This window comes from Hyperolius riggenbachi, chromosome 2 (assembly GCF_040937935.1).
Source record: "Hyperolius riggenbachi isolate aHypRig1 chromosome 2, aHypRig1.pri, whole genome shotgun sequence".
NCBI lineage: Eukaryota > Metazoa > Chordata > Amphibia > Anura > Hyperoliidae > Hyperolius > Hyperolius riggenbachi.
In genome coordinates this window covers 445511749-445533682 of record NC_090647.1, presented here as the reverse complement: position 1 = coordinate 445533682, position 21934 = coordinate 445511749, and the positions used below count along the sequence as shown (strand labels likewise).

The 21934-nt window shown below is 47.0% G+C and overlaps 2 long non-coding RNA genes across 3 annotated transcripts in view; one reads left to right on the top strand and one right to left on the bottom strand.

Moving 5' to 3' along the window:
• LOC137546944 (uncharacterized) overlaps positions 1 to 14744 on the top strand; it is a 108932-nt gene extending 94188 nt beyond the window's left edge. For both annotated transcript variants that reach the window (XR_011026404.1, XR_011026405.1), the window contains one exon: positions 14282 to 14744. This is a non-coding gene — a long non-coding RNA (uncharacterized lncRNA). The remainder of the gene's footprint in view (positions 1 to 14281) is intronic.
• LOC137546945 (uncharacterized) overlaps positions 1 to 21934 on the bottom strand; it is a 250200-nt gene that overhangs the window by 36856 nt on the left and 191410 nt on the right. The window lies entirely within an intron of this gene.

Here is a 21934-nt window from a genome sequence, read left to right as displayed (position 1 = left end):
GCAAACGTCGCACAGTGAAAGAAAGCATTCCCCAAAGCATTCCCAGAAGTGAAGTGCAGCTGTTTAGAGCAGTGCAGGAGGATCATATTGCACTGCAATCACAGTGCCTGCCCTTCTAGCCCAGCACGCTGCAAAGTTACTGAGCTGAGCCAAAAGTTTCCAATGTGTTCACTGTGCACAACTACGGAACAGACAGCCTATAATAAGCAGCACATTATAGCCAGTATGTGTGCTCTACACATATCTGGCAGTGGCACCGATGTCCCCTCTCTCTCATCTACCTGTCCCTGCAAGGCTGGCTCCCCTCCAACAGAGCGATCTATCTCTGCTCTGCTTCCAGGACCCCGCTGCGAGGGGGGCGTGCTGCTCCTGTCCCCGCCCCCTTTGCGATCCGAATCACTCATTTTGATGATTCGACTCACAAAAGAGATTCGGATCAAAGATCCGAATCGTTCATGACCCGGACAACACTACTGTCTGCCAGTCAGTGCATAGCTCCCAACTGTCCCACTTTTGGAGGGACAGTCCCTGTTTGGGAGCCCTGTCCCTCTTTCCTCCTCATTTGTCCCTCTTTCTATGTAGATATATATATTTCTCTACTAAAAAATGTGTTTGATTGACTCTAAGCTTGATTTCCATCTTTTAAATTGATATATTACTAATTTTAAAATGTTAATATGAAGGAAAATGAACCAGGATAGAAAGGACCAGTGTGGTTTGAATTATAAAAAAATATTTTTCTTATAAAGTCTTTATGGTATGCATGACTAGGGGTGTGGCGGGGGCGTGATTAGAGGTGTGGCTTAAGTGTCCCTCTTTCTCATCTCAAAAAGTTGGGAGGTATGTCAGTGAGCCAGCTGAAGTTAGCAGCAGGGGGCGTAGGGCTGTGGTTGCAGTGGCGACCGGGCCTGCGGGTGTGAGGGACCCAGGCCGTGCGTGTTCCAAGTGCTGGCAGATAATCACACCTGCCGACAGGACCGCATGCTAGAGTCCCGTTGCGCCTCTGTCACTTTACTGCTCTTCAGCGTGCAGGCCTGCCTCATCAGACCCGCCTCCATCTGTCGCGACCAATCACTGAAGTGCTACATCCCGGGCCAATCCGCGCAGAGAGCAACGCAAACCACGTGACACTGCCCAGAAGTGTGGCGCAAATTTTGATTGGCGCAGTTCTTTCAGCGTTTGTCTCCGCAGCAAAATCTGAAGTTGTTGGAGACTCTCTTCAGGAAATGAGGATACTATGAAGATGTGAGCACCCTCCCCACCCAGTGTCACTCTACTCCTTCCCCAGTGTCATCCTCCTGGAGGGTAAGTGCGGTGCAGGGAGAGGGGGGACAGGTACATGGGGGGCAAAAGCAGCTCAATGAAGACCCTCAACACCTAATATACCACCCAGCAGCACCCAGTGTGTAATATCACCCTCCCTTCCACCCTGCAGTACAGTATCACCCTCCCTATCGTTCTGCAGCAACTAGTGTCACCCTCCCTACCTGCTGCACATAGCATCACCTTCCAGTGGCGTAGCTAAGGAGCTGTGGGCCCCGATGTAAGTTTTAAAAACTGCCAAGGACAACCACAGTGTCAGAGGTGCAAGAAGGGGATAGGGAGCAGTTTGTTAATGATTACTGCAATTCAAAGCATCTATACAGTGGGATGTATAGTTCCAATAATTAGTTCTAAAGGTTTTGGAATCAATAAAATGAAAACAGTACCCAAATGTATGCACCTGCATAATTTTATGTAAACAATTATTGCACACTTTCTGTAAATCCAATAAACTTCATTTCACTTCTCAAATATCACTGAGTGTGTCTCCTATATGATACATGTAAATTTTTTATCGTAACAACCAATGATTTATACAGGAAAATCATGACGATTAACAAGGTTGCCCAAACTTTCGCATCCCACTGTAGAAGTGATTATCACCAGCACAGGACCAGCACAGCAAGTTGAGGGAGGGCCCTTCGGGGCCCCTCTGGCCTAATGGCCCCGATGCGGTCGCAACCTCTGCAACCCCTATTGCTACACCCCTGTCACCTTCCCTCCCACCCTGCAGAACAGTGTCACCCTCGATCCCACCCTGTAGCACTTAGTGTCACCTTCCCCCCCACCCACTGGCTCCCTCCAAGAAGCACCCAGTATCACCCTATGCCACTCAGCAGTTCCATCCCACCAGCATCTAGGGAACGAACATTTAATGCATAGTACAATTTGCCGCATTTCATGTTTTCTGAACTACAAGTGTAGGAGATAACATTTACTGCATTTAACAACTGGGAGGTAATGTTTGTCACCTTTAACGTTTGCTGCATTTCAAGTGTCGGAGGTAACGATGGTTGCATTTGAAGTGTCGAAGGTAACGATGGTTGAATTTTAAGTGATGGAGGTAACAGTGGTTGTGTTTCAAGTTTTGGAGGTAATGATGGTTGCATTTTAAGTGATGGAGGTAACGGTGGTTGTGTTTCAAGTATCGGATGTAATGGTGGTTGCGTTTCAAGTTCGGAGGTAACGCAGGGGGGGTCCACATCCAGATTCTGCATCGGGGCCCAGAGCTCTATAGCTATGCCACTGGTTAGTAGTCAGGAAAAACAGTCAGTAACACAGCTAATAAACAGCTAGTAACACATGGAGGTAGAGTTCCATTCAATGCCTCCTCATTGTCTGATGCTTTAAATGTACGTGTGAGAAAAAATTGCCAAGGATAGACACCTTATAGGGAACCTAAAGAAAAATGACAACAAAAGAGTTTTACTTTCCTGGGACTTCTACCAGCTACCCTGTGCTCGCGCCATCCTGGAACGATGCTCCGGTCACCCGTCGCATGTAAGTTCCTTTTTCGAACCACTGCACCTGCGCATACCTGGCTGTGCGTGACCTCGCCCTCACCGTTGTCCTACGCATGCATAGAAAAGAAAATCTTGTACTTCGCATGCACAGGATGGCAACGGCGGTGAGAGCGAGAACACCTGTGGCCAGGGCCGCACAGGCGCAGTGAACCTAGCCGCAGTGGGGGGCAGGAACATCGTTCCAGGATGACGCAGACACAGGGCAGCGGCTGCAGCGGGGTTTTAGAAGCCCCAGGTACGTGAAACTTTTTTTCGTCACTTTGCTTTAGGTTCCCTTTAATAGAAGGAAGAAAGTCTCTGGATGATCCTGTGGATCATATATATTTGGGCACGATAAACGCCGTACCATATGAGCGCCACCATCGGTGCCCATTAAAGACTCAGCTATTACTGTAAATTTCGACGTAGGACTTTCCTTATAAAATAGCAGGTGAAGGAGGGGTGTCTGTAGGGTTAGGGGGGAGGGTGTCAGGGTCATGCGCCCACCTACAGTTAGCCATGGGAGTGGAGTTTAAGATTAGTTACCCACCTAGACTTATGTGGGGTTGCTTGCAGACTGCATGTGTTCGGTGGCACATGAGAGACTCTCTGTGCCATCAGTTATTTTGATACACTTATTTGCAAATTACAAGCAAATCTTCTGACCACCTGTCTCTCTTTGATACACCCCACTTAGTATGTTTGATTAATGCCTATCTGGACAAACTTGGAATTTATTGTATCTAAAGCTGGCCAGGGCTGGCTACACCCCATCAGGTGCGGGGGGGGGGGGGGGGGGAGGGGGGGATCAGCACAGACACCCTCCTGTGCTTTAAAGAGAATCTGTATTGTTAAAATCGCACAAAAGTAAACATACCAGTGCGTTAGGGGACATCTCGTATTACCCTCTGTCACAATTTCGCCGCTCCTCGCCGCATTAAAAGTGGTTAAAAACAGTTTTAAAAAGTGTGTTTATAAACAAACAAAATGGCCACCAAAACAGGAAGTAGGTTGATGTACAGTATGTCCACACATAGAAAATACATTCATACACAAGCAGGCTGTATACACCCTTCCTTTTGAATCTCAAGAGATCATTTGTGCATTTCTTTCCCCCTGCAGCTATCTTCCACTGAAGTGTCAGGCTGTTTCTTCCTGCAGAGTGCAGACAGCTTTGCCCTTGTCTGTAATTCCTCAGTATGTGAAAGCCTAGCCAGCTCAGAGGAGGATTTATCCAGCTTGTAAAAGATAAGAGAGAAGAGAGAAGCTGTCCTAATCTAAATAATACACAGGCAGTGTGCAGAGAGGGGCCTGGAGGGAGGAGATGCATCACAGAACCACAACACTGAAGAACTTGGCAGCCTTCCAGACACAGGCTGACAAGTCTGACAAGAGAGAGATAAGTTGATTTATTACAGAGATGGTGATAGTAGAACGTGCTGCAGTAAGCCAGAACACATTAGAATAACTTTTGGAACTTGTAGGATGATAAAAAACAGGATGCAATTTTTGTTACGGAGTCTCTTTAAGCTGGCCATACACTGGCCCGATTTGCCGCCGTTCGACAGCAGATTCGATCACTGGGATCGAAACTGCTGCCAATTGTTCGCGCTAAACGCACCCGCCGATCCGATTTCCTACCCAAATCGGATCGGTCCGTCGATTGCGCCGTGCGGGAAATGACCGTCGATCGCCCGCAGGTAGGGAGCGCGTCGCTAGCGGCGGCCGATCCAATACAGGTACGCATTACCTGACGCTGGCTCCTGGGCATCTTCTCCACGCTGCACCGCTCTGTTCCTGCTCCATCCCAGCGTACATTAACTTCCTGTGTCACTCCAGTGACCAGGAAGTTCAAATAGAGGGCGCTCTATTTGAACTTCCTGGTCACGGAGTGACACAGTGTACGCTGGGATGCGGTGCAGCGCGGAGAAGAGGACCCGGAGCAGCTTCAGGTAATGTATACAGGGGGGGGGGGGGGAGGGGAGGGGAGGACAGGCAGCAGGAGCAGCTCAACAGATTGTGATTGGTTTCAGGCTGAAATCGATTCACAATCTGTTTGCAGTAAAGGCAGCCATACGATCCCTCTCTGATCAGATTTGATCAGATAGGGATCTGTCAGTTGGTCGATCGAATTGCAAATCCACCAGTGTATGGCTACTGTGAAGTTTAGAGGGGTCGCAGCCAGCACGCAGTACACAGATGTATAAAATAAAGTCCATTTATTGTGCAGTAGAAGAAAAACAGCTTCAGTTCAGCAGTAACAAGTGGAAAATAAACAGTCAGCTTACTTCAGCTTTGTAATATAAAGTCCAGCAGGTTTAAACAAAGTTCATTTTTCATCAGGCCAATACCATACTAACAACAGACCAGGGTATGGTTTGGCTTCCATTAAGTGCTCCAATATTCCTTGTCAGGAGATTCCGTAGCAGACATGCTACTCCTCCAACACCTCTCCTCAGACTGCCTGTGAGGCTGCTTCTTATGCATAAATTTGCATCTCATCAATACCATATTAGTGAGGCTCTCAGCCCCACTGACCACCAGGTGTGTACCTAGGTGGGATGGGAAGGCCCACCCTTCCTTCCCTCCCATCCCAGGAGTCCGGCCCTGAAAAGAAAAAAACCAAGCAGCAACTGCTTGCTGCCAAAATCCGGACTCCTTTCCTAGGACCACACAAGGTTTTAAAGTGACCATAGTCCAAATACCGGGGAAATGTACCTCCCATCTACTACCCAGCCCCGATGGCCCCTACACTACTTCTACTGTTACATCCAGGTATTATGATCATTTTAGACCATTTGAAAAAGCTTTTTGTTTGTATACAGTGGCGTATAGTGCTACAAACTTTATCTTGTACTATAGGGTCTACTCACTTAATGACCAGGTGTTGAGTTGAAGTGATCCAGTGTATTGGACTGCATTTGCTGACTGTTATTGTTTTTGTTCTGAAATTCCCACAACATTTATTGAGAACACTTATCAGTTCATATCATTAGCTGACTCATGATCTAAGTTATGTTGCCACATTCTAGGCCCAATTTTTGGTGAAAGACAGTTACCTACCAGTTTGATTTTTAGGCTGTGACTAGTGTAAATCCGTGCAAACACAGAGAGGAAACACACTGTGGCGTAGCTAAGGAGCTGTGGGCCCGGATGTGAAGGTCTACATTGTGGCCCCCCAAGCACTCTATACATAACAATTGATACGGCGCACCAAAACCTGCCAATGGCAACTACAGTATTAGAGGTACAAGAAGGGAGTGGAGAACAGTTTGTTAATGATTGCCACTATTCAAAGTATCTATAGAAGTGATTATTATGAGCACAGGACCAATACAGAGCTAATACTGCAGTTGAGGGAGGGCCCCTCTAGCCCAAGGGCCCCAATGCGGTTGCAACCTCTGCACTTCCTATTGCTATGCCACTGGAAACACACATTCCATGCAGACAGTGCCCTGGACTGAAACCTGAGATTCTAGTGCTGCAGGGGGAGAATGCTAATCACGTTGCTGACCATTTCTCCACTGTGCTGCCCATGCATGATATCTGGGGTTACACTTTGTATATTGCTGGCCTTTCATTTTCATAGTATTGTTAAAACAGCTATCATACATAAATCAGCAGGATATCCAGGAAGCAGGAAAAACACAGACCAGAAGCCAATAGTGTGAACTGTTATGTAACACCTTATAAAAAGTTGCTCGCACTTTTTGGGTTGCTCTCAGATGCAACCACTAATATATCCTACAGGAGAATCCCGTTCCTGCTTGGTTGTGGTAACTGCCCCTCAGTGGTTGCTCTCTGGGATGTAGACTCCTTGATGGAGGGAGATTACCAGTAAACATACAACTCCAGTCCCCACTGGGAGAAAACTACAATTACAACCTTTCAATAAAGGTGTAAACAGTAACAACTGGTAAGAGGAGGCGTTAAAAAACTGATTAATAAGAATAGGTGGTTGGCTTACCTCTCCTGATGAAAAAGCCAATCGTAGGAAGAAATTTTTGTTGCACAATAGTAGACAAGCAGGTGCTTTCCTGCTTCCGTAGGTCAATAAAGATTGTGCCTGGTGGCTGTGGGGACATGGAACAGACGCCTCTCATAGAGCAGGAAAGCACCTGCGTAACGCATTGTCTACTATTGTGCAATCAGAATGTGTTATACTGCTATACAATTGGCTTTTTCAGGAGAGGTAATGAAAAAAAACACCTATCCTTTTTAATCCAAGTATATGGTAGGAGGATGGTGCACAGGGACAATAGACACAGCTCTCTGGAGTGCTCTAAGCACCTGAAAGTTCCAACATACCTCAAGAAATAGAAGAGAGCGGCTGGGCACATCCAGTAAAAAAATGCCACTTTATTTGAAATCACGTAAAAAGTTCCACAATACTACAGCAACAGACCGCTGGGAGAGAGAGCGGGACAAGCATGTAGAGAGTCGACAGCTGTTTCGCACTCTCACAAGGAGTGCTTCATCAGGACAAATGAGCCCCCCCCAAAAAAATACCCTTTAAATAGTGTACTCACTCATTAAGCATGAAAGGGAATGCAGGACGCCATCACAGCACATCCAGAACCACCGTGACGGCACTTCCTGGACACCGATGCGTTCCAAGAGCTGGAAACCGGAAGTTGTCACCCACCCGACCAGCCAATAGGCTGTCAGTATGCAGGCCAATCAGGCGCATAGCGGTAAAAGTGGCAGAGCTCGCCACATCATCAAAACCTACCCACTGTCTTTTTGGGGGGCTTGTTTGTCCTGATTAAGTACTCCTTGTGTTGACTTCCTACATGCTTGTCCCGCTCTCTCTCCCAGCTGTCTGTTGCTGTTGTATTGTGAAACTTTTTAAGTGATTTCTAGTAAAGTGGCATTTTTTTACTGGATGTGCCCAGCTCCTCTCTTCTATTTGTTGAGGTATTTTATTTTATTTTTTTTGTGCATATTCTCCCACCAGTTGATCCTCCATGAATGTATTTCTTTGATGTGAAAATTGTTATGTACCTTACATAATGTGCTAAGCATACATTTGAAAAAATTGCAAGCTAATTTAACCACTTGAGGACCCACCCTTTACCCCCCCTTAAGGACCAGCGCTGTTTTAGGTGATCTGTGCTGGGTGGGCTGTGCAGCCCCCAGCACAGATCAAAGGGCACTCAGAGCGATCAGATCGCCCCCCTTTTTTCCCCACTAGGGGGATGATGTGCAGGGGGGGTCTGATCGCTCCTCCTGGCTGGCATTTTGCGGGGGGGGCACCTCAAAGCCCCCCTCCGCGGCGAAATCCTCCCCCTCCCTCTCCTACCTGCTCCCCCGGGAGATCTGGGCTGCACAGGACGCTATCCGTCCTGTGCAGCCAGTGACAGGACGTCCCCTGTCACATGGAGGCGATCCCTGGCCGCTGATTGGCCGGGGATCGCCGATCTGCCTTACGGCGCTGCTGCGCAGCAGCGCCGTACAAATGTAAACAAAGCGGATTATTTCCGCTTGTGTTTACATCTAGCCTGCGAGCCGCCATCGGCGGCCCGCAGGCTATTCACGGAGCCCCCCGCCGTGAATTGACAGGAAGCAGCCGCTCGTACGAGCGGCTGCTTCCTGATTAATTAGGCTGCAGCTGGCGACGCAGTACTGCGTCGCTGGTCCTGCAGCTGCCACTTTGCCGACGCACGTTATGAGTGTGCGGTCGGCAAGTGGTTAAGTGCAACGCTAAATAACAACAACTATAACAAAAACGGTAAAAAACAATTTAATTGCGGTATTACATTATCGATAAATTTACCAATAATGTTGAACCTAACTATAACCTAACCCAGGGGTCTTTAAACATTTCACATACCCTCAACCTTCTGGGGGGCCGGATCTATCATTTGGAAAATAAATAAAAATAAAAAATTTCCGGACTGGTGTACCAACATTTCATCATACCCATCCTGTTTTGTCCCTGCTATATGAAAAGATTGATACAACATAGGAGATGTAGAGAGGAGAAGGATGGTCACCGCTCAGCTGCACTGTGGTAGAGGGTGCAGGGCCATAGGCAGCTGGGCCTATACACTGGAACAATATTCAAAAAAAAGTGGTCCGCAACCAAAACTCTCCACAAGCAGTAATGTCTTTATTTTGGACTTATCCTCACAGCAAAAACGGGTACAAAAGCTGACATGTTTCGGGCATGCGGCCCTTAATCATAGCTTACAAACAAACTTGGTTTGTAAGCTATGATTAAGGGCCGCATGCCCGAAACATGTCAGCTTTTGTACCCGTTTTTGCTGTGAGGATAAGTCCTAAATAAAGACATTACTGCTTGTGGAGAGTTTTGGTTGCGGACACTTTTTTTTGAACATAGGAGATGGGTGACCAGCACTGCTGTGGTTTTATTTGCATACTTGTGCATACACCTTGAATTGCTTGCAACAGAAGATAAGGGTGCACAAACCTGGTGGCCAGGGGTGTGGTGGGTGCAGGGCACTGAGTTCCTGCCATGCAGAGCTGGTGCCTCCTCCCCTAGGTGCTTTGTGGAGGGGAGGAAGCCTAAGCTCAGCACGGCACATTGTATCACCACTCCTTTGGACACCACTATGGCAACCTGTGGTTGCCATCTTTTCTGCAGAGGAGGACTCTGAACACGCATGCTGAGGCGGCGTGGTGGGAGAGAGGGACAGGTAGACGTGCAACACAGGGCTCTCTGATGTGGCGAAGAAGTGCAAACCAAGCTTTTACAATAATAATACAATACAATAACAGCACAGGCCGGTGGGCCGGTCCTTTTGATGTGAGGAGCCGGATTCTGCCCACAGGCCGTAGTTAGAGGAACTCTGACCTAACCTCTCCCTACTCTCACACAGAACCCTCCCTGGGTGGTGCCTAACCCTAAGACCCCGCTGGTGGCGCCTAACCCTTAGGGGTGCATAACCTTAACACCCCCTGATCTGAACAGAGGTGAGACGGTTTAGTTCTATACTGGGAAGTCCGGATCTTTTCAATGATTCGGATGATTCGAATCGGATCATTGAAAAGATCCGGATCTTTGAACCGAATCTTTGAACCATTTGCAGCAGAGTGAGAGGTGCAGGAGAATGAAGGCACATTGAGGGTGCTAATGGGGAAGGGAGAGATGCAGCAGGAAGATTGTGCTTGTGCACAGAAGCTGCAGTTCTGTTTCTTCCAGACATCCACTGTGAACCGAATCTCGGATGATTCGACTCACAAAAAGAACCGGATCAAAGATCCGAATCGTTCATGATCTGGACAACACTACAGTGCAGTGAATATTAATTAGCCATGTGGCTAGGAACAATAGCGGACATGTGCAGTATACTCTAATGCAAAGTGTGCACTGTGAACAGCACATTGATTTTTCAGTGCTGTGAGTTGGGCTGCGTTACAGGCTGCTGTAAGGTGAGCCTGTAACGTCCTACTGTGAAAACAGCCTTAGGGCGGGATAGGGAAATGAAGGGGAGGACCAGGGAGTGCAGTGGAGAGAAAAAAACTCTCCCAGCATGCTCTGCATCTTCTGTTATGCGGCCTGCAGCCTCCTTAGCAGCCTGGGGATAAACAGGATTGCTATTCAGCCAACAAAAAAGTAAGATATCTTTTTACTTCAGTATTGCCTTGTTGGCTTCCTTCCAAACTGTTTAACACAGAATAGAGATTTAAATTAGCTTTTTTTGCCTAACAGTTACTCTTTAAGTAATACAGACTTTATTATTATTTATTTATTTATATAGCGCCAACATCTTTGGTAGTGCTGTACTTAGTACAAAACAGACAATAGTAGGGAGCATAAATACACAGGTAGTTCAACAACAGTACAATGAAGATATCCAGTAACACAAGTACAAAATATATACACAGTTTATGTATGGTTTCAAATATCAGCAATGCTGGTACAATACTGGTACATGTTAATTTAATAAAGTACAGTAGAAATAGGAAACACTAGGGGAGAACCCTGCCATTGCAAGTCTGCAATATACAGGGTAGTAAGGTAGTAAGACCTTCAAGAGTTTACCTTTAGATCGGTCAAAAGTGTCAGCTGAGTCCTACAGACTAGTGAACAGTGCCAAATCATATAGTTACCTTATTTTTCGCCGTATAAGACGCACTTTTTCTTCCCCAAAATTTTTGGGGAAAAGTGGGTGCGTCTTATGCGGCGAAGGTACAGATTTTGGGATGCAGAGGTGCGCAGGGAAGCGGTATATACAGTGGAGGAAATAATTATTTGACCCCTCACTGATTTTGTAAGTTTGTCCAATGACAAAGAAATGAAAAGTCTCAGAACAGTATCATTTCAATGGTAGGTTTATTTTAACAGTGGCAGATAGCACATCAAAAGGAAAATCGAAAAAATAACCTTAAATAAAAGATAGCAACTGATTTGCATTTCATTGAGTGAAATAAGTTTTTGAACCCTCTAACAATAAAAGACTTAATACTTAGTGGAAAAACCCTTGTTTGCAAGCACAGAGGTCAAACGTTTCTTGTAATTGATGACCAAGTTTGCACACATTTTAGGAGGAATGTTGGTCCACTCCTCTTTGCAGATCATCTCTAAATCCCTAAGGTTTCGAGGCTGTCTCTGTGCAACTCTGAGCTTGAGCTCCCTCCATAGGCTTTTTATTGGATTAAGGTCCGGAGACTGACTAGGCCACTCCATGACCTTAATGTGCTTCTTCTTGAGCCACTCCTTTGTTGCCTTTGCTGTATGTTTTGGGTCATTGTCGTGCTGGAACACCCATCCACAACCCATTTTCAGTTTCCTGGCAGAGGGAAGGAGGTTGTCGTTCAGGATTTCACGATACATGGCTCCGTCCATTTTCCCGTTGATGCGATTAAGTTGTCCTGTGCCCTTAGCAAAAAAACACCCCCAAAGCAAAATGTTTCCACCCCCATGCTTGACGGTGGGGACGGTGTTTTGGGGGTCATAGGCAGCATTTTTCTTCCTCCAAACACAGCGAGTTGAGTTAATGCCAAAGAGCTCTATTTTGGTCTCATCAGACCACAGCACCTTCTCCCAGTCACTCACAGAATCATTCAGGTGTTCATTGGCAAACTTCAGACGGGCCTGCACATGTGCCTTCTTGAGCAGGGGGACCTTGCGAGCCCTGCAGGATTTTAATCCATTGCGGTATAATGTGTTTCCAATGGTTTTCTTGGTGACTGTGGTCCCTGCTAATTTGAGGTCATTCACTAACTCCTCCCGTGTAGTTCTAGGATGCTTTTTCACCTTTCTCAGAACCATTGACACCCCACGAGGTGAGATCTTGCGTGGAGCCCCAGAGCAAGGTTGATTGATGGTCATTTTGTGCTCCTTCCATTTTCGAACAATCGCACCAACAGTTGTCACCTTCTCTCCCAGCTTCTTGCTAATGGTTTTGTAGCCCATCCCAGCCTTGTGCAGGTCTACAATTTTGTCTCTGACATCCTGGGACAGCTCTTTGGTCTTTCCCATGTTGGAGAGTTTGGAGTCTGCTTGATTGATTGATTCTGTGGACAGGTGTCTTTTATACAAGTGACTAGTTAAGACAGGTGTCCTTAATGAGGGTGACTAATTGAGTAGAAGTGTCTAACCACTCTGTGGGAGCCAGAACTCTTAATGGTTGGTAGGGGTTCAAAAACGTATTTTACTCAATGAAATGCAAATCAGTTGCTATCTTTTATTTAAGGTTATTTTTTCGATTTTCCTTTTGATGTGCTATCTGCCACTGTAAAATAAACCTACCATTGAAATGATACTGTTCTGAGACTTTTCATTTCTTTGTCATTGGACAAACTTACAAAATCAGTGAGGGGTCAAATAATTATTTCCTCCACTGTACATTACCTGCTCCTGCCGCCGCGCTCCTGGCTCCAGTCCTGCTTCGCGATCCTCTTCTGCCATCCACCAATGCCTGCTGCTACAGCCGCCATGATCCTGGCTCCAGTCCTGCTTCGCGATCCTCTTCTCCCATCTACCGCTGTTGCAGCCAGCAAACATCGCTAGCCAGTGAGTCCTAATTAGCCGCGCAGGGATTACGCAATCAGTACAAGTGCGCCAGGGTCATGCATGCGTAATCACCGTGCGGCTAATTGGGACTCACCGGCAAGCGATGTTCGGCGTCTGTAGCAGCGGTAGATGGGAGAAGAGGATAGCAAAGCAGGACTGGAGCCAGGATCATGGCAGCAGGAGCAGGTAACGTATATACTGTATTTACGCTGCTGGCACAGGGGGGTATGGACAGGGGGACATGGCAGGCACAGCGCGACACTGACGGCAAAGGGGGACACTGACAGGGGGAAATGGCTGGCAGGAGGACACTGACAGGGGGACATGGCTGGCACAGGGACACTGACAGGGGGACATGGCTGGCACATGGACACTGACGGGGACATGGCTGGCACAGGGGGACACTAACAGGGGGACATGGCTGGCACAGGGACACTGACAGGGGGACATGGCTGGCACAGGGACACTGACGGGGACATGGCTGGCACAGGGGGACACTGACAGGGGGACATGGCTGGCACAGGGACACTGACAGGGGGGGACGGCTGGCACAGGGACACAGACAGGGGGATATGGCTGACACAGGGACACTGACTGGGACATGACTGGCAGAGGGACACTGACAGGGGGACATGGCTGGCACAGGGACACTGACAGGGGGACATGGCTGGCACAGGGACACAGACAGGGGGGCATGTCTGACACAGGGACACTGACAGGGGGACATGGCTGGCACAGGGACACTGACAGGGGGACATGGCTGGCAGAGGGACACTGACAGGGGGACATGGCTGGCACAGGGACACTGACAGGGGGACATGGCTGGCACAGGGACACTGACGGGGACATATCTGGCACGGGGAGACTGACAGGGGGACATGGCTGCCACAGGGGGACATGGCTGGCACAGAAGGGCATGGTTGGCACAGGAGGACATGGCTGCCACAGGGGGGCATGGTTGGCACAGGAGGACATGACAGGCACAGGGGGAAACAGCAGGCACAGGGGGACACAGGAACAGCCAATCCCTACACTGACCACATAGGGGAACACAGGCAGGCAACATGGGAATAGGCAATCATTACACTGTCCCCTTATGTGGTCAGTGTAATAGTATGTAGAGTAACTGGGGGGTGAAAAGTCCCTAAGACGCCCCTGCATCATGGACGCCCCAAGGTTTATTTTTTTCCTGATTTTTGCCTTCTAAATCTGGGTGCGTCTTATATGCCGGAGCGTCTTATACGGCGAAAAATACGGTATATTGTCTTCAAAGATGTAATTGATGGCAGCAAGGTTAACAGGTTGTGGACCCAATGATGCAAAGGAAATAATGTAAAAACCTACACTATTGAGTAAATCACAAAGCAATCCTTTAGGGGTGTTTTTGTATTTACACTATATAGTTCATGTAGAATGGTATTACATTTAGTACTCTTCTTGAATAACTACTGATACCTTTTTTGTATTATTTCAGCGGTATTAAGTGCTTTATGGCAGCTTAGCACCTCTACGTCCATTCTCACTGATCCATCACTGATACCAGAGCAGGCCGTGCAAGCAGTCACGAGAGGGGAGATTGGAGATACCTTCTACTAGAAAAGCCAGACATCATCGATCTGGACTTCCTATGGTGGCCTTAGTAAGGAGCTCTGGGACATCGCCAACATAATCTCAAGAGTCACAAAGTGCCTGCGCTCTGTAAATGCAATTGTGAGCTCTGTGAGCCAGTGTTTTATTTCCCTATTCTTGCTTTATATACCCAGTGTTAAAAATTGTTCTAGTTTTCCATGTCTGTATTTGATGATTGTCCATTCAGTTGTTGAGTTTTATGTTGTCTGTTCAACTCACTAAACTGTTGCCAGAGTATTATATACTGTAGATTACAGTCTTTTTTACAACAACATTCAACAAAGAAATAAACTTTGGTCTGTGATTTACGCACATGTATTGAGACTTCAGTTGTGTTGCTGTTATGACACACCAACACAAGTAATAAGGAATATACACAATTGATGGATTGCTGTAGTAGTTGTCATTTTAGCATGAATCCACAAACACAGGTGCACTTGAAGCCTCAAACTTGGGAGGTTAGTCATCCAATAGTTTTCTTTCTGACGTACTGAAGGCTCAGCGATTAACAGTAAAAATTTCTGTCTGTCTGTTTGGAAGATCTTGGAAGCCGCGGGGGTAGTATGGTGGTATAATTAAAATGAGTGTAAAGGTTCCCATACATCTAGCGATTTTGGCGCCCGAAAGACAGAACTTTCTCTGATCGAATCAGATTGGAGAGAGATCCGCTGGCCACCATAAACCTCAGGCTGATTCCCAATTGTTTTCAGCATGAAATCTTTAGGGAAACATCCTTGTGACTCGCCTCACTGACCCCCCAAAATGTTAGATGGACACACCCAAGGATGGCTGAACACAACGCTTAACGACCATTGACTTCTGGCTTCCATTGAATGCAGTCCGGTAGCAGCATTTGTAACCACATGCATGCCTGTGTTTGACACATGGTGCAGGTATACAGCAGCAAAGAATTGCCTCATGCACTGTGCTCAGCTGTACATATACAGGTCTAAGAACATCATTGGTACCTGAACTACGGCTTGTAAGGAAACCTGAGGGCCTGAATCGCTTTGGAAAAGCAATTTAGCAGTGGCGTTGTTGGGCCATTTTCTTGTGTAAATGAAATTTAAAGTACTTGTTCCATCTCTCGATACACATTTCTGTTGGCTTCCAGGTGCTTAGCCCCGCCCCCAGCACAAAAGGTCATTGGTGAGTCTCTATTTGGAGATCGAGGAGCTCATATGATCTCTTGTGCTAGGGGGTGGGGCTAGGGCCTTGAAGCCAGCAGAAATGGATATTGGGAGATCCAGAAAGTAGTTTAAACTTTATTTAGCAGCATACAAAAGAAAAATAAATACACATTGGAAGCACTGTACAATCGCCATCATGAGATTGTACAGTGTTTCCTGTCGTCACACAAATCGCACTGGAAATCACTAGCACACCCTAGAAAAACAAACACTTAGCATTTGCTACAATGATTAGCGATCTGGAGTGGGCCCCAGGCCTAAGTGAGAAGAGTATGGAATCTGTTCTCTACGATGTGCCAGATTCCTGGCTGCCAAGCTGTTTGCTTTCAGTAGTGTTTAGGTCACACACCTGCAACATGTATGCATTGAGTGGAATCAAGATTATTCAGCTTGTACTTGGTCAATGCCTCAAAGGGCTCATTTACTAAGATGTCTCCAGAGATCTTGAAGCACCTCTAGAGGGGACGTCACAAATGGTTCAGCAAACCTGGTGTTCTTCGAGCCGATTCACACGGGCCTCGGCATGCATGCAGAAAAGCATTTGTCATCTTACGGCGGCTTACGGCATTTTTCATCCCCGCAGGCCTGGCCGGGCTTTTACTTTTTATGCCCCTAGACCAAGTATGCAACTCCCCTTTCTTGTGCTGCCCTCCCATTCTGTGTGCAGCCCCTCTTCCATGTGTATCATCCATGTACAGCCACCCCTTTCTTTCAGGAACAGCTCCCTTGACCATCAGTTTTCTTTTTTAATGCATTGCTCCCCATTTTCAGCCTCTCCTTTCATAAGCAGCAACCCCTCTTTCATGTCCAGGTGCCCCATTGGCCTGCAGCCGCCCAAGGCCTGGACCTTTGTGCTCTTACCAGAAATCTGGCACTTCATACAGGAGGACACAGAGACCCTGGAAAGAGCATGTTGCTTTCTGGGTCGTCTGAAATGAAAATTTGGGATCAGAACACGGCTGCCAGTAGAGGCACCGCCCTTTCACCTTTGGGCAGGACTTTAACAACAGTTGCCGTGGCTGGCAGTAAACATTGGTGTGAACTGCTCCTTACAAATGTCTGCTATAAGGTGGTCGATTGTAGCCTTTTCCTGGATCATACTGAACTATAGTAGTGGCTGCTGAAAGGCAAGTAAATTAGTAGTTGAGCGATTGCAGTCGTATGCAGGTACCCGCAGTGAGTGCCTTTTTAAAAAAATAAATCCAGGCTATCCAAAGATTATTACAAAACAAAACAAAAAACCTTTTGCTGCGCATTCTGCGAGTAATCACAACTTTATAATCATTAGTCTACGTACATCTCAGGAACCTTGACTATGATCTGATATGATCCAGGTGAGGGTGACAAATCCTCACCTGGAATTCAGTTCATTAAATGTTTTGCTGAATCACTTATAATATGGAGATGCTCTGAGGTCTCTGGAAATGCCTTAATAAATTTGGCCCAAAGAGTATGAAAGTCTCTGGTTTAAAATGATAGTGATTAGTTCCTTGCACTCACACAAGTGTGTATTTTATTTTAACCACCCCGGCGTTCTGATTAAATCGCCAGGGTGGCTGCGGGAGGGTTTTTTTTAAATAAAAAAAAAACTATTTCATGCAGCCAACTGAAAGTTGGCTGCATGAAAGCCCACTAGAGGGCGCTCCGGAGGCGTTCTTCCGATCGCCTCCGGCGCCCAGAATAAACAAGGAAGGCCGCAATGAGCGGCCTTCCTTGTTTTGCTTAGATCGTCGCCATAGCGACGAGCGGAGTGACGTCATCGACGTCAGCCGACGTCCTGACGGCAGCCGCCTCCGATCCAGCCCTTAGCGCTGGCCGGAACTTTTTGTTCCGGCTACGCTGGGCTCAGGCGGCTGGGGGGACCCTCTTTCGCCGCTGCTCGCGGCGGATCGCCGCAGAGCGGCGGCGATCAGGCAGCACACGCGGCTGGCAAAGTGCCGGCTGCGTGTGCTGCTTTTTATTTTACGAAAATCGGCCCAGCAGGGCCTGAGCGGCAGCCTCTGGCGGTGTTGGACGAGCTGAGCTCGTCCAGACCGCTCAGCAGGTTAAAGTACGCCTGTAACTTTAAGGACGGTGTTACAGCTGGCAATAGCGTTGCAGTGAGATGCTCCGCCCCCATTGCATTGGACTGCAACGCAAAAAACTGCATTCGTATGACCCCGCAGCAGAATGCACTGACACGCCCCTTGCCGACTCCCCCCACACACCCCTTGCCACTTGACGTATTCCCTGCTAGACAGGGTTTCCTGTCGTATTCAGTTCGTTCTGTGCATGCACGCCTAATTTAAAAATTTCTGTGTCGTCCATTGGACTTAAAGGCATTCCGCCACCGCTGTGTTGGTGTGGAAGTCAGACGGTAATGTGCTGTTGACTTTGCGGCAGGTCAGTGGCCAATTGGGAACTTCTGAAGCAACACGGTAAGTGTGCTAGGCCCCATTGCCTTGCATAGTCGTTGCGTTACACTGCGGCAAAACAGGTTAACGCAATGCACACTTGCAAGGCAAGTGTAGAGGGGCTTCTAAAAAAAAAGTTACATACTTACATCAAAAGGAGTAGAGTGTTGTACTGTGTTAGCCATCAATAAAAGGAAGAAGTTTTGAATCAGAATGATACCATTTATTGGCTAACTTAGAGGTAAATAAAAAATACACTTTTAGCTAATGAGCCTACTTTAGACTAAGCTGTATAGTAACACAATGTTACAAACACACAGCTTGTTAACACTGGACATTCGGAGGAGAAACATTCTTTTGCAAACATAAATATCAGTCATTACACTTGTACGGCACTGCTGAACAGAAGCGTAAAGAGAACGTGCTGATAGCTCCAATGACAGGTAATGTGCGCTCTGCTGGCTTTAGGAAGTGGGAGGGGAGAGGCTATAAGGTAGTGCATGTGGACACAGAAACATTTTTTGATCCTGGAGGGGGAGGTTTAGGGTTTTTATGGGGGAAGGGGGGGGGGCAGGTTTTATTTGGTTTGCGAGTTTGAATAGCATGATGCATTACATTGCAGAGATGTGAAGAGAATTGTTATGCAACGCAACAGATGCAGTGTGAATGCACCCTTTTTCTATCATAGAGGCATGAGGCTGGATTCACAATTTATTTTTCTGCAAAAGAAAACTAAGAACCAATGTTAATCAATGGGCCAGTTTAAACTTGAATGCGTTTTTCACAAACACAACTAAGTGCCAATTCACACTCGAAAGCGCAAAACGCCGGCGCCTATTGCCGGCGTTTTGCGTGAGTGATTTTTCAGCTGAAAAATCACTGAACACTGCGGCGATTTTCCCACGATCGCTTCTATAGCACTGAAACGCGATCTCTGGGAAATCGCCTGAAAATGGTGCAGGCGACGCGTTTGTGTTACGCGATTTTGGGCAGTTTGCGCTGAATCGCCCAGGTAAGAATGGGCCCATAGGGTTTAATTACACTAGCGCTTTCAAAAGCGCTAGTGTTTGAGTGTTTTGCCGAAATCGGCGGCAAAACGCTCAAGTTTGAATAGGCCCTTACAGCAATGTACCACTATCACAAAACTCATGCAGAAAAATGCACAGACTAGAGTGAATCCAGCATTACAGAAGTAAGCAATTTATATTAATTCAGGCTTATGTCGGGTTATTTTATGGGCTGTTCTGTTCAGGCCCCTTTTCCACTGACCATGTCAAGTCACGGTACTCTCCCCCATTGCAGCTCATCACAGTGGCCATTACAGCCAATGAGGCATGATACACTTCCTGCAGTGGGATAGTGTGGCAATGCTCAGGGCAAAAGTAATGCAGAACCTGCAGTTCAGCACCAAGCTACTCCCGGAAGTGCACCAAAGTCACGTGTTATTTTTTTTTCTTTGGTCACACTGCACCTATAACTCGCAGTGCAACTTTTTGGCTGCGGTGCGATTCTTCTAAACCACACTGCTACCACAGCACGTAAGTATAAAAGAACCCTCAGGCCCTTTTCACACTGGAGCCAACACTACACTAAAATCTATAGGGCATTTTATACCTAGTGCGGTGCGATGCGTTCCGCTGGAAGTGCCCAATTCAACGCAAGAGTAATTCGTTCGTTGTCGGGTAATGTGCGGCGAACCGGAAGTCATGTAAGTCTATGGTAACACAGTTTGTTTTGTTTTTTTACCTTCGTGTTGAGGCACGCATGCACGGAAGCATATTTTTTCAATACACTTCCAAGTTATTCAAATTTGGGCCACAGGAAGTAAATGATAGAGAGGTTCACTCATACATCACCAGTGCTAAAATACTTCACTCTAGGCAGCACTGATACTACATGACTTCACTCTAGGCAGCACTCGTGCATCGGTCCATGCAGCCTCTATGCTTCTCCATAGAAAATGAATGAGATCAGAACACATTGGGATCAGTGGATATCTAGGAGATCATTTTAGATTTTTGTGGGCACAGCAGGTAATCTGATGCTTCCATTAGTCCCCCCTAGCAATATGGGGTGCACGAGTACCCCAATTTTTGTATACGGTGCTGGGGATATTTGGGGGATAAGTTGAGATTTTGTGGGCACAACAGGTAATCTGATGCTTCTACTAGTTCCCCCCCCCCCCCAGCAATATGGGGTGCACGGGTACCCCAATATTTTTAAACAGTGCTGGGATCTGTTGTGCACTTCTGTATATGGATTGCTGGGATGTGTTGTGCACTTTCTGCTATTTGAGTGAGACTTTGGAATTTTTGTTTCTTTTTTTGTGAATGTGTCTCTTGATTCTGTTGTCTTAGAACTGTCACAAACCTCCATAACCCTGCCAGAAAATTGGGGTTCGCCTAGCACCCTTAAACTGGGAAATGCATTACTACACCCACAGTCTAAAAAATCTCACTATTTTCCCCACCAAGGAGTTACAGTTCACAGCTTCACAGGAAAAGAAAGAAAAGTTCCAAAGTCCCAGTAGTAGCTCCACAAATAGCAGATGCACAAAAAAAATCCAAAACAATGCAATTCTCACCAGTCCCAACATCCAGTATCGGGCTCACAAGTCATAAGTCCACATGTCCCGCTGAAGTATAAATACACCAATCCACAGTCTAGGACAATTCTAACATGTTCCACATCTATGGAGGAAATATTCCGGAAAACATCTTGCATACAAAAAACAACATGCAGTACACTACAATTTTCAAGACAAAAGCTGAAATGCTAAACTTACAGCTATAGAGACAGAATTTAACATTCACTTACAAATTGTTGCAACCTGCAGAGTAAAAATCAGGGGCATATTTAAAATTACTTAACTATACCCCTAAGCTTTACATATAGCCTCCACCTCCCCTACAGCCAAAACCTCTTCTCTCCAAATTGGTACTAAGAAATGTAAAGTGTACAAAAGCTGTTAGAATTTGGTTTTCTTTAACCACTTGCCGACCGCACACTCATACCGTACGGCGGCAAAGTGGTAGCTGGAGGACCAGCGACGCACATCTGTGTCGCCAGGTGCCTCCCTAATTAATCAGGAAAGGCCGCTCGCGCGAGCAGCCGTTTCCTGTTAGATCACGGAGCGGATCTCCGTGAATAGCCTGCGAGCCGCTGATTGCGGCTCGCAAAATGTAAACGTAGGAGACATTTGTCTCCTTTGTTTACATTGTACGGCGCAGCTGCGCAGCAGCGACGTACGGCAGATCAGCGATCCCCAGCCAATCAGCGGCCGGGGATCGCCGCCATGTGACGGGACAGCCTGTCACTGGCTGCACAGGACGGATAGCGTCCTGTGCATCCCGGATCATCAGGGGTGAGAGGGAGGGGGTGAATTTTGCCGCGGAGGGGGGCTTTGAGGTGCCCCCCCGCAACATGCCTGCCGATCGGAGCGATCAGACCCCCCTGCACATCATCCCCATAGGGGGGAAAAAAGGGGGGGCGATCTGATCGCTCTGCGTGCCAGCTGATCTGTGCTGGGGGCTGCAGAGCCCACCCAGCACAGATCACAAAAAATAGTGCTGGTCCTTAAGGGGGGGGGGGGGGGGTAAAGGCTGGGTCATCAAGTGGTTAAATATGGTTGTCAACCGGTCAGGAAAATCACTTTTACCATCGTTACATAAATGTATTGACAATATATAAGTACTTCCACGCAAAAACATATTTCAACTATCTGGCAAGATATGACAGTAATACAGTAACATAGCATTTTAAACATGTAAACATTAGTCTAGAATGCTTCCAATATCTGTATTAACAAAAAAAAAGGTTACTCACATATTGGGCCAATTATCCATCCCAAATTGACTTCATACATGATAGATAGCTCTAGACTTCAGATCCCATGTCTGTTCTTCACCAAGAGAT